The sequence below is a fragment of the Columba livia genome, chromosome 5 (assembly GCF_036013475.1).
Source record: "Columba livia isolate bColLiv1 breed racing homer chromosome 5, bColLiv1.pat.W.v2, whole genome shotgun sequence".
Classification (NCBI taxonomy): domain Eukaryota; kingdom Metazoa; phylum Chordata; class Aves; order Columbiformes; family Columbidae; genus Columba; species Columba livia.
The window spans coordinates 54,276,493-54,289,191 of NC_088606.1; the positions used below are offsets into that span (position 1 = coordinate 54,276,493).

General features: G+C 44.1%; 1 long non-coding RNA gene across 10 annotated transcripts in view; it reads left to right on the plus strand.

Annotated features, from left to right (window-relative positions):
• The window catches only part of LOC110365582 (uncharacterized), a 62,398-nt gene that overhangs the window by 10,755 nt on the left and 38,944 nt on the right, over positions 1 to 12,699 (plus strand). For 7 of the 10 annotated variants that reach the window (XR_010473104.1, XR_010473101.1, XR_010473106.1 and 4 more), the window contains exons 4-8: positions 1,601 to 1,691; positions 4,145 to 4,240; positions 4,414 to 4,478; positions 9,067 to 9,271; positions 10,731 to 10,876. This is a non-coding gene — a long non-coding RNA (uncharacterized LOC110365582). Of the gene's footprint in view, positions 1 to 1,600; positions 1,692 to 4,144; positions 4,246 to 4,413; positions 4,479 to 7,903; positions 8,009 to 8,540; positions 8,642 to 9,066; positions 9,272 to 10,730; positions 10,877 to 12,699 lie in introns of all 10 variants that reach the window. The other 3 variants (XR_010473100.1, XR_010473103.1, XR_010473105.1) reach the window with 3 other exon arrangements.

Sequence of the window (12,699 nt, forward strand, 5' to 3'; positions counted from 1 at the left end):
GTGGCTCCTATCACTTACGGTAGTCAGCACTATTAATTGATAATCTTGGGAAGTTATTTATTCTGATCTTTAAGACACAGTGGCATTACAGTGATACAATAAAATGCTTTACTTTTTAATTTTTAAACCACTGGCTCCTGTTGCTATCTTTTTTACAATTTAGAAATTACTGTGCTGAGTATTTACAAATTTCACAGAACATTTTGTTCTGTGGTTTAAATCCTGCATACCAAGCGCCTGCCTGGGGCAAAGACAAAAGAAGTTAGCTTTGATACTCCAGAACTGGTTGAATAAATCCCGTGCAGCTGGCCTGCGCGAAGCGTGCCCAGGGACAGCAAGCCGCAGAGCGGATTCAGAGGGTTAGGAAGAGCTCTGTGCCTGTCACATGCCAGGAGTGTTTTATTGCTTTTGCTGTGAAGGGCAGTAACATATAGGTATCCATACTGCTCAGCATTAAGTGTGCAAAGTGGTGATTGCCACATGGTTCCCTAAGGCGTATATGTGAACAAAACCGATGCATAAGTGTGCAATGTTGCCGCCTTTGTATTTTTATGCATGCTTTGATGTTTTCCAACTTCGAAACTGTGGTTAAAGCCTCAAAGGGAATCCGTGGGTCTGCAGCAGCTGAGAAGATGTTTCCAGCACTGGAGGCTCCTGTGTGGTTGTGTGAATGTCTGTGCCTTGGTGAGGTCGTGGCATTGGCTGGCCTGCGCTGCACTGTTTGTCCAGGGACATTCTCGAAGGCTTACTGAAACGGGCAAGCCAACACAGCACCATCTACACTGGTGTGTGCTTGTGGATGAAGTGCCAGGAACTGTTACGGATTGGAGACAACTTTTTCTGCCTGTGCTGTTCTTGCAACCAGCTCTGCTCCTTCAACTGTCTCTGCTTTGCCTCTCTTTGTAACATAACCCAGCTGAGACATAGTCCTAAGGGGAAACTGACTTAAACAAATGTACATCTTGGAAAGTCATGAGTTAAAAAATGCACAGTTCAGAAAAATACATTTTGGAATACAAGGTTGTGAAGGCTGTGACCGGTTCACGTGAGCAGCTTGTAGCAAGGTCACAATTTCCTCCAATAGCGCATCAACAGGAATTTGGAGAGCCTGTTTTTACTGGTGATGTGTGACTAGAGTGCTTTTGGCATTGCTCTGTGGTGCTGCCTTTTGGAATCCAGCTCCATTCTCAAGCTCCAGAGAGTTTCCAGGTTCTCTGGAAACAGGCACAAGAGCAAGGATTTGCAGAACTGACCTTTGGAGCTCAGAATGGCAGGACTCAGAAAAGAAAAAACATAGAAGCTGCCATTAATACAAACATTTACCAGTAGTACACTAAGAGGGACTTTAAAAAAGAGATTTGTATGCATTGGATCATAAACCACTTCTTTTAGCAAAATGTGATAAGAAGAAAATTTTCCTTGGAGCCATTTGGCCATTAGCTGTTTCAGGTAGGGCTTTTTTGTAATGGCCGTACACTGAAACAGTGCACTGGGCTACGTGGGCCACTGGCCTGAGCAAGAGCATGGCAATTCTTATGATGCATGTGCTGAAAGACTTCTCTTATGGGACCGTGATGGGGTTTGATTTGATTTGTTCCAGAATGGGATTGTCCTTGTTCCGGTTGATGCAAGTACCTAATTTAGACTGTGAGACTCGAGCAGGACAGAGGGACACATCTTGTCAAGAAATGGTAAGATTGTGTTACCTAAGTAGAGGAGGATGTTGAAGATGGGTGGTATGTAGCTTGAGACTTTCAGTTGTTTGGTCTGAAGCAAGGGACAGGAAGGTGTTTCCTTCTCCTCTCCTCTCCTCTCCTCTCCTCTCCTCTCCTCTCCTCTCCTCTCCTCTCCTCTCCTCTCCTCTCCTCTCCTCTCCTCTCCTCTCCTCTCCTCTCCTCTCCTCTCCTCTCCTCTCCTCTCCTCTCCTCTCCTCTCCTCTCCTCTCCTCTCCTCTCCTCTCCTCTTCCCTCTCCTCTTCCCTCTCCCTCTCCCTCTCCCTCTCCCTCTCCCTCTCCCTCTCCCTCTCCCTCTCCCTCTCCCTCTCCCTCTCCCTCTCCCTCTCCCTCTCCCTCTCCCTCTCCCTCTCCCTCTCCCTCTCCGCTTTCTTTTGAAGGAGGATCAGTGCAGAGCAAAGAGAGGAGGTAAAAAATCCTTAGGATAACCAAAAAGAGAAGAGAAGCAGCACAGAGAGCAGGCCAAATGTTTTACTGGTGGATATAAGCATTATTCATATAACTTCAAGAGAGTACATGCTTTAGCCGAGCATGTACGAGCTGAGGACTTGGCCCATAATGTCCTTTATAAAGCTCTGATTCCTCCCCAAATAGTTTTTCCCTCCCTCTTCAAAGAGACACCTGTTGTTGGTAGAGTTGGTGATGATACTGGATTAGTGCACATGCGGCCAGCCTGCTTGGCCTCAGCCCTTTGGACCCAAAATGAACTCCAGCTGCTGTTGCCCGGAGCAGGTGCTTCATCCAGCCCCAGCAGCTGTTTGAATGTACACTGCTGTGGCCAAGAGGAGGGGGTGGGTCCCCTGAAGTACCCGAGGCAGAGCGGATCAGCAGGAAGTGTGCCACAGAGACCTGATTTTTATACCCAGCATTTAGCAGACAAAAGTTATTCTAGCATTTCCTTATGGAAATGGGGAATAGTGGCTGTCACTCTGCATGCACGGAGCCTGCACGGCACCAGGATGGATGATGGTCCTCAAAATGATGCTGAGGCACCATTGAAGACCAGCAGGGCCATGACAAATGGTTGATCTCTAAACTGCCAAACCTGTATTGTCAGCTGAAGATATGATACAGGTACATAGCCATGTGTGAGAAATTTTGAGGGCTGGCAGTGTTTCATAGTTCTTCAGTGTTTGGAGTTGTTGGTTTGAAGCTCCAGTGAGCACCCCAGCGAAAATGAGATTAAGTGAAGAGCAGTGTACAGGCAGTAGTCTGCTCCAAATGATGGTGTGGGATTCACACTCACCAAAGCCAGCAGCAAGGGCAGAAAACAAAAGCAAAGAGAATCTGGGGTTATGAAGCAGCCACAGGGGACAGTGTCAGGGAAATGGAGGTTGAGGAGACAATGCGGGGGCACACAGAGATGTGGATGTTGGGAGGTGGCAGAGTCTGAGGAGGGGGCACAGATAGCCCATGTCAGGGGTAAAGCAGCAGCAGCCCAGGGTTTGAGTGAAGGGGACAGAACAAGGATGCAGGGTTCTTGGGGTAAGGGAATCACAGCCTTCGAAGGGAAGAAGGCAGCTGAGAGTACAGGCAACACAGGCCCAGAACTTACTCTGGGAGCATCCTGCAGAGCAGGGAGTCTTATGGTATGAGCTGTTCAATGTTGCTCCCATTGCTGTCCCCAAAACCGGCCCCTTGCAAGTCCCTTCCGGCATGCCTTCAACTTGCTCTCTTTGGGCTGTTCTTACTGACCCAGGAGAGGTCTCTGTGCAGGGACAGCCCTTCTGGCCTCTGTTTTCATGAGCATGTATTCTTTTGGCTTTGGCTGCATGTCACTGTCAGCGTTAACACTGAATTCAGTGTGGCTACTTAGGTTCCTCTCTCCTTATCCATGTTTACTGAAGTTACCGGAGTCCCTACAGTTTCTCTGACAACCTGCATGTCCACTTTGTGTCCCTGTGCTGTGCATGGTTCCAGCCACGTCCGATCAGCCAGGCTTTTCATTCTGTGCATCTTTGCTGATTGCTTAACCAAGTTCCCACTGAGCCTCCATAAGGAGGAGTAAATGCCAAGCAAGGACATTTCTCTGTGTAGCTGTAAAAGGATTATTCAGACCATATTTCATTACAACATGGCCTCAGAGCAGGAGAAAAACATGCATATTGGACCCCACTCTTTGTTGGGAAATGGGATTTCCGCAGGTGCTCAGTTGCAGATGCTCTGCATGCCTCTAAGGCTTGGCACATGACATTGCTGAATCCTGATTCAGGATGCAAGAATGTCTCATGGTCCCTGCCATATAAACTGGTGTCTGGCCATGTTTGGAAATCAGCCGTCAATGATGACAGTAGACGAGTATGGGTGAAATGAGCAGCTTGGCTTCAGCACTAAGCTGGTCTTGTTGAACATTGTAAATACAGATGTCCAATTCATATTTTGAATAATGAAAATTATGACCTTTTCTGTAGCAAGTGGTATGAAACTGGATCGTCTTTCTTCATCTCCTCACTGCCTTCCCAGGATTTGAAAGTGTGACAAAGTACTTCATCTGTTTACAAGATTAGGTAAGGTTGGTAACCATAATTCTTATATAGATTTACATAGAAATACTCTAGACAGCCAAATATATTGATTTAAGATCATCTATGTGGTGGCAGGGTGATTGTTTCCATTTTAGTTCATCCACTTCTTGGATTGGTCAGATTATCCAGCTGACTTCAGTTGTTTGTTCTTTCAGATGAAAAACTACTCCTGCTGGTACAGGCACCTGCGATTTCTGTCCCAGTGTAGCTCTTCCATCAGGTATTCCTCCTACTTGTATTGCTTCTACATTACAATTAAGAATTAGAGAAGTAGCATCAGAAACTGTACATGGATGATATTCTCAAGGCTGTAAGGAAACAGATGCTTTAGAAATAAGTGGTTTCTGTGCTCACATTTCTAGGACACGTCACTGTTAATCATGGAAAGAAATGTCACACATAACTATTACAAATGTGTGAGGTACATCTGTGCAACGGGAAGACATCCTCTGATGTGTTCCTGGTTACTGTCCCTATTTTTTGCCACTTTCAGTAAATTACAGTTGTCTCATGCTGCTGTGGGTTTATCAGCAATAGTTGCCCACTGTCTCCTTATCTCTCTGGTAGCATGGCTGGGTGATACACACACACACTGCTGCTTCACTCTTGATGAAGTGGCAGGTGTTGTGCTGCCTTCTTCCTCTGTACTTCTCTTCCTCGGCTTCCTTGCACTGTAGTGTCACTCAAAAAAATGGAAGTGAAACTTTCTACTCCTTTAGTTGTTTGTTTTTTTTTTTTTTAAAAAACCAACCCAAATGCCATTCTCAGAGTGGCCTGAGATCTGTATTTACATGTGGCAGCACATTTAATTTTGTTTTCCAGAGACAGATGTGGATAAGAGTTTTTTGAAGTGTCTGTCTCTTGCTGATCTAAATGTAATTAGGTACCAAGGAGCTTTGTGGATTTAAGCTATTCCCAAAAGGTGTGTCGAAATGTCCAATGTGGTGTCTGGCGAGGAACAACAGAGTGGAGCACTTTAGGTGTAGTAAGTCATAATTTACTAATTGCTGGATTAAGACTAAGGAAATAAAGAGCTTTTTAGCAGGCCTCCATGTTTTGGGGATCTGGAGAACAGAGGGTTTTCCTTTGTATGAGGCCCATGTTGTGCAGGAACTCCCAGTTGAGGGGCAGAAATACTGAAAGTGCCCTTTTACCATACAGCTGACAATTAGCTTGCTGCCAGTAGGAAAAACAACCATTAAGTGGTGAGTGAAAGTAGTGTCAGAAATGGACCTTGACAGAGTGGTAACACACAGTTAGACCGAGTGACATTCTTCACACCTGCTGTGGTGCATAACAGTAGCTGGCGGACTTAACCCGCAGCTCTACAAGCAGAGCATTGTGCTGTGGCACAGCCTGGACAGCGATTGAATTACACACCGATTAGGTCTTCGGCTTCTCTCTGTCAGTGTGGACAATGAAGAATCAGAGAAGTGGACACGAGAGCTTTAGCAGGCCTTGTGCTCTCGAACGGAGGAGGATTAGTTTGTAAATGGTAAATTGTGTCGGGGCCAAGAGTCGTAAAACCGAGCTCTTGCCCTTCTGCTGCCTCAAAGGCACAGGCTTTGCAGAAAACCCCTGCTCCCCGCTACTTCTACCCACTGCTGTGATCAGGGGAGGAGCAGACATGTGGAATCTGCTCCTCCTTTTCTCTGCCAAAGAAGGAAGAAGACACTGGTACGTTTGTACAAATTTTGCCCCCCACTATCTCCTGTCTTTTCTTAGAAAGGGCATGGGGTTAAATTAATTAGCCTTCTGCCATTTCCACAGGGATGCGTATTTGCCTCTCACTGAAGTGCTGCTGGCTGGTTCACTGCCTGGAAGAGCGTGTCTCTAAGGCTTGATCTAACCTGGAGCGTACACTTTCTCAGGAGGTCTGCAATAGGGCTGAAGAGTTGCAGATGTTGCCTCCTTTCCCTCATGTCCTCTGCCTCCACACAAGTGCAGTGCCTGTGCTGTGCTCTCAGCCCACTCACCCTGAAACACTCCTTGTGATGGAGGTTTGTACTGAGCTGGTGCAGAGCAGACTTTGCTTTTGGTGGCAGTATCCCTTGTTGCTGTGTCGTTCACAGAGGTGACGGGTTTATCCTTGCCTTTATTCCACTGGGACCAGCTTCTCTATACACAGGAACCAAAAGTGGCAAATCTTCTGTATCCTCTTTCAATTTTCAGTTGAAGGTCTACATCACATGAACTTCTTGAGGTTTTTGAAGAGGTAGAGCTTTTGTTTTTTTTAAATAAAACCACGTAGAACACAAGCTGGAGAAACAACTGCATCATGTGGCTGATACAGTGCATGGGGGTTCAGCGCATTCCCATTCCCTCTGGTCTTGCACATCCACTCCCTGCACATATTAAATGTGATAGCTGGTAGTCATGAGGATAGACCCAGACTAGTGTGCCATGCAAACATTTATCTGCTGATCCCATCCTATTTTCTAGAACCAAATATTTCACTGTGATAAACTGGACATCTTAAAGCATTGTAGGAGTTGGAAGGATGTAATGACACTTAACCTGAGCTTGGATTAGGCATATCTCATATCTTGGAGTTTGCCAGTAAATAACAAGGTATATGATCAACAGAAATATTACCTTCTTAATCTAAGTACAAAAAAGAAAAGGGTGGTTGTGAAAATCCAGCAATCTTTCAAATCATCTTATGGCACATTGACCCTGAATAGTCACAGTGAAATTCAACCAGGGTGTTCCTACTGGCGATCTAAGAATATAGATGCGGTTGAATACATGGAAAACTGTATCTTGTTCCAGTTATCTTTATTACTGTAATAAATGATACTAACTCACCCTACAGACTTTATCTCATCTGTTTATAGTGTTGGCATTTATTTTATTTTGAGCTGGGAAGCAATGCATACCGAGAGACTGTAAGATTGTAAGAGGCTTTATGAATATACCATTTTAAAATAATTGCTTGTGCTCTGGTTACTAGTTTGAACTGAGAAAAGTTATCTTACATTTCTTACTCCTGAAAGCAGTAGCAGATTTGCTATAATACACCAGTTTGGAGTAATTTTTCTGTAAACTATCAGTTCCAGAAAACTCCCAAATCACATTTTCTCTAATAGGTAGAAAATCCTTAGTACCTCCCGAAAGCTGTTCATGAGTCTGTGGGGTATGAAGGCTTTGCTTTGGTTCATTTTTTCAAAGTTCGTTAAAAAAATATGAACAATAGAAATTCAGCTGTTGCTCTGTGTAGTCTCTACTGATAACTGATTGTTTGTTTTCAAAATTGGAAAATAAGAGCTATTCTAAATTGCCACTGTTGGCTTTAAGACTGTGGAGTATTTCGACGATAAATTTTAAAGACAAAAAAAGAAAAGCAGTCATTCAGTAGTGCTGATACAGGAATGACAGAGGTTAATACCGCTGACATCATGCTGGAACTGTATAGCATTTTGTTAATGGTTATTAATGCCCCGCTGCTGGGAGACAGACAGTGCCAGCTGCCGGTTCGTGTGGTGCCTCTCGGCGGGTGCCCTGGGCCTCTGCTCCGAGAGGAGAGGGGCACGAGGAGGGCTCGAGTCTGCTCCCTGCTTAGTCATCCCTCCGCTGAAACAGGAGGAGAGGAGGTGTGGAGAGAAGGTGGTTACAGCGCATTGCGCCTGTCTCTGCTGCCTTCAGAATGGGTCTTGGAGACCGAAGCACGAGCAGCAAATGTCTACAGAGCCACATCCAGAAGGCACCGAGGACTTATGTTCATGTCAGATCTTCAAGACGATACTCAAGGTACACATCCTTTGGAAGAGTGGCAATAAATTCAGACAAACATGCATGGAAATGGTTCCAGTAGGCCTGGGGAAGAAGCCTACGTTCATGTGTGAGCCTTAGAGCTTTGGACATCAGTGGAAAGAAGTCAGAAATGCTATAGAATAAAGGAAAAAAGCCCTTGAGAGGAAGGGGAAGGAACTTTGTAATGGCAGAACGATGATGGATATAAAGCAATTAATTAGCTTTGACTAAATAATGTTCATCGTACATCCAGATTTGTAGGTTTAGCCGCCTCACTTGGGGCTAGCTATTACTTTGTTTAATATCTTTGAACTTCATCCACCATAAGGGAGTGAAACAGATACAGAAAGGTGCAATACATCAGTGTAGCATATCAAATTCAGAAAGGCATTTTTAGCAGTCTGTACTGAACACAGTTTTAAGCCAGATTAGATCATTCCTTAAGTGCATTGTTGTTATGACAAATCTGAAAGGAGCTAAAAGCATTTCAGTAGATGGAGAAAGGAAACTTTTATTTCTTTTCCCACAGCCTGCACCCAAAATGGGATTGCCAGCCAGGTTTGCACAACCCGGCCTTGTACCACACGAGCACCCTGTGGTGAATGTGAGAGGAAGACGTAGAGATCAGCTGTGAGTCCTGCGGGAGGAACTGGCTCACCAGGCCTCTCCAAATCATTCAGCTCCTAGATCTCTTAAAATGCTAGTGTAACGTAACCTGAATAATACATTCTGCCTGACAGCCCAAGGACATTTTGATGATAAGCGTTGTCTGATGTGCCACACGGGCTATTGTATTCTCTTACATGCTAAGAAAAAAATAGTATATCACTACTTACAAATGTTTTCTAAAAGGGAAGATGAATGTTCGATTGCATGAGCCTCAGATCTGGGGACACAATTTCGTCTTAAAACACATTAATTTTGCACACCTGTGATTATTAGAAATAAATTGAAACTTCCATGTAACATTGTACATGTACTCTCCGATTATGTAGCCTAATACTTGAACACAGTGATTTGTACAGACATTTTATTTTCTCTGGCCACTTTTACAGATGGAGTTGCCCATACAAATAGTTTTCAGTCAGTTGCCTTATCTTCAGTGCACCATCCTGGGCTGAACTACCTGGAGCAGCAGGCCAAGTGGAGTGGTTATTCCCCTGTGCACAGCATCGTGAGAGGTGGCATCTGAACCATTGTGTCCAGTTTTGGTCTCTCCTGTACAAGAAAGTCATTGTCATACTGGAACGGGCCACCAAGGTGAGGGGCTGCAGCCCGTGGTGCACCAGAAGAGATGTGGGCTTGTTCAGCCTGGAGAAGTCCTGTCTCTCACTGTCCACAGATAACTGCTGGGAGGGTGTGTGGAAAACAGAGTCAGACTTCTCTTGGACAGGCTGAGAGGCAGGAGGCTGCAGTTTGAGCAAAGGAAATTCCAAGTAAATGCTAGAAAAAATATCTCAAAAGAGCACACTAGGCTTTGGAGCAGGGCCCCAGAGTGGAGGTGGCACCTCTGTCCTTGGAGATGCTCAGAATTTGACTGTACAAGCCATGAACAACCTGGTCGAGCATGACTCTAATCACTAGACTAACAGATCACTGGAAGCCCATTGCAACCCCCATTGTGTCTGTGGTTCTGTGATAATACTTTGCAAATAAAAAGATAAATGGAACTATTCGCACTGGCATGAAACAACAATTGCAAAGCCAATAATGCAACTACGTGTAGTGAATAGTCCTTTCATTTTTTTAAGCTGGTTTCAGCTACAGGCATCTTCCATAGTCACTTTTCAGTGCCGTTGTAACTGCAGTTAAATTGTTTGTTCAATTTTAAAGATTTTCTTTAAGAGTAGCTGATTAAAATAGTTCATATTGTTCTTTCCAGTAGTTCAGACTTCTCCTTTAATTATTACAAAAATTTGAAAAGAAAAAGTCATTTAATTTCAAACATGACTCTTTTGAATGTCTTCAGAATGAAAGTAGCATTAGAATTCTGTATTTTTTCAAGAAAATAGACACTTTTGAACCTCTAATCTTTAATTACTCTTTTACTCTGTTAGTAAATCACATTTAGAATATTTCAATTGCAGGGACTCAACTTTTCATTTGCATTTCAAATCTGTGCAAATTGAACAAAAGGTGAAAGAGTCTAGGGAATCCTCCACTCACCCAGCATGATCAGTGTAGTGCACTTTGGTGAAAGGGCAGCCCTGCACCCCCAATATATTTCTAGGTTTTGCCTCTCTTGACATTTTTCTTTTCTGGGGAGAAAGATGAGAGTTTGGCGTTGACAGTTTATCTGTTCCCAGTAGAATATTTTGGGGTAATCATAAAACTTGTGTGTTGCACATTTACCTTTTCTTAGTCATTCAAATAACTGTTGTGTCACAGGTGGTACGGGCACACAAATGTAGTGAGGTCAAAGGACACTAATAGCAAAACTGAAGCATAATTATCCTTGAGCTTATTGCTTAAAAAAAACAGGAGTAACTTTATGGAGACTCATATTTTCTATGTTAATGTGCAAAGTCCTAAGCAGACTAAAAAAACCCCAAACACAACAAATGATGTTGTTGGCTTTTCCGTTGTCTACGGTCATTGTGCATTTAGCAAAGACAGCAGAAAGTCAGTTAGTCCAGTCCTGTCCCATAGTAGGGGGAATTACAATGAATGCAGCTACAGGTGACTCCTATTTTCTTCTCCCAAACATCTCACAAATTAGGTGCACCTGAACCTTCTCCACCTGGAAACCAGTCTGAGGCAGTTCTCTGACCTGGGATATCTCAGTCAGTTCTAAGTCTGGGACTATAACTGTGAAGGAAAACAGACCAGGGAACAGAAGTTTGGTGGAGTGCTCTTCGCAGAGCGGTGAGTCAGAGCCACTCCACGAGGTGTGTTTGTGCAGAACAAGAGCTGCAGCTGCGTGCCCTGGCCCCGCTGGCCGGGGCCCGGGGGCAGGATTGCTGCCAGGGGACAAGGCGGTGGCGGGAGGCAGAGGTACCCCAGCCATCTGCAAGAGCCGTGGGGGGACCGAGGCTTGTGGAGTGTGTGCCAGCTGAAGTGAGTTCTGCTGATGTGGAGTTTTTCCTCAGAACAACAATCAGCCTCCAAAAGGTACTTCCATTGTAAAGTGATAATGAGTACAAGGCCACTTCCAAAGCATAAAATAACAGTATGGCTGGGGTGGGGGTTATTTTGTGGTGTGTGGGTTTGGGGGTTTTTTGAGTGTAAGAAAATATGGTAGCAGGTTCTGATGCATTTTATTATGCTAATAGTGCATGTAACTGACCCTTGAAACTTGATTTATTGTTCTAGAGTTGTAGCTGGTGAAAAGGAAGTTAAAAGTAATACCTAAAATCTGCTCTATAGCAGATTTAGGTCCTGCAGAGCAATCAGGTATACTCCAATGCACTGAGGCTTTGGTTCTTCTCCTGGGTCTGGCATTATGAGTGTGTTTGAAGTATTTTGTTTCTGTCAAGTTTTGACTACGTTTGCATTTTTCTCTGTTGCCAGAGTGGTATCTGTCTGGAAGTTAATAATGTTTTGTTAGTGTGAACATGAACTGCTTGTCTGAAAACCTGTCTGGAACGGCTGAAGTTATGTGCCCCAGGCTCGTTATCACCATATGTAACTGCTATGGACAGAACTGTACATCAAGCTATTTCTTGCTGGGCCTTTTGGGTGTTTTGAGCTGAATTCTGTTTATGGACCTAATGTGTGTGTGGGAGGTTCTGCCTCCATTGAAAGAGAACAGGGCTTTGAGTTGATCAAGACAGATGACACTAGTGAAGACTTCTTTGTGATGTGTTCTGTCACTACTATGCTCACTGTAGAGATGAGTAACTCCCTAACTTGGAATCATGCATGCCAGGGCAACCTCTTCACTAGGTCTGCAAGAGCAGCAGCATAAAGCTCAATTATTAAACAGACTTTTCCGAGTAAGTCATTATACCTTTCTCCTAGAAACAGATAGTATTATCTCAAATGGCTTCACTTAAGCAACTCCATGAGTTTTAGTGTGAGAAATGCTGAGGAGAACTTGTTTTCCTGCTTTTCTTCTCTCTTTCTCACAAAACTGTGAAGGACTTGCACTCCTGTTGCTTCATGGGAGCTGTGTTAATTCAGCACAGGCTTTTATATGAGGGCAGGTTTACAGCGCTGTGTCACCAAATTTATATCAGAGGAAGGTATAACAGCATAAGGGAAAAATGAAGTTCAACACCCCTTAATTAAAAGTGCAAGTTGCAGATGTGAACAAACTGCAAAGCTATTCACACTGGGAAGGAAATAGGGGGAACTTATTTCATTGAGAGCTGGAGATGTTAAATAAACGCCTTGAGTAGAAATGATCCTGCCAAACCCTGGGCATGGGGCTTGGCTGCTGGGGAAGCAGGTGCTGCTCCAAAGCTGCTTTTCTGTATAAGGGCACAGTATGGAGTGAATGGGCTCATAAACATTAAAACTTCGGTCACATGCCTCTAAAGAGCATTTCTTCAACTTGTGCCCATTATAAAGAAGGTGGATTAAAATGGGAAGAGTTGAAGGACTTTGTTCAAGTAGCTAACCAAATATCTGGGAACAATCAAGTCAATCAGAGTTGTCTCCTGAAAATAATGGTGTAAAGCCAAACTTGTAGGCTAGCATAAGCATCTGTCTCCGAATCTGCACATATGCCATCATCAAATTGCAGA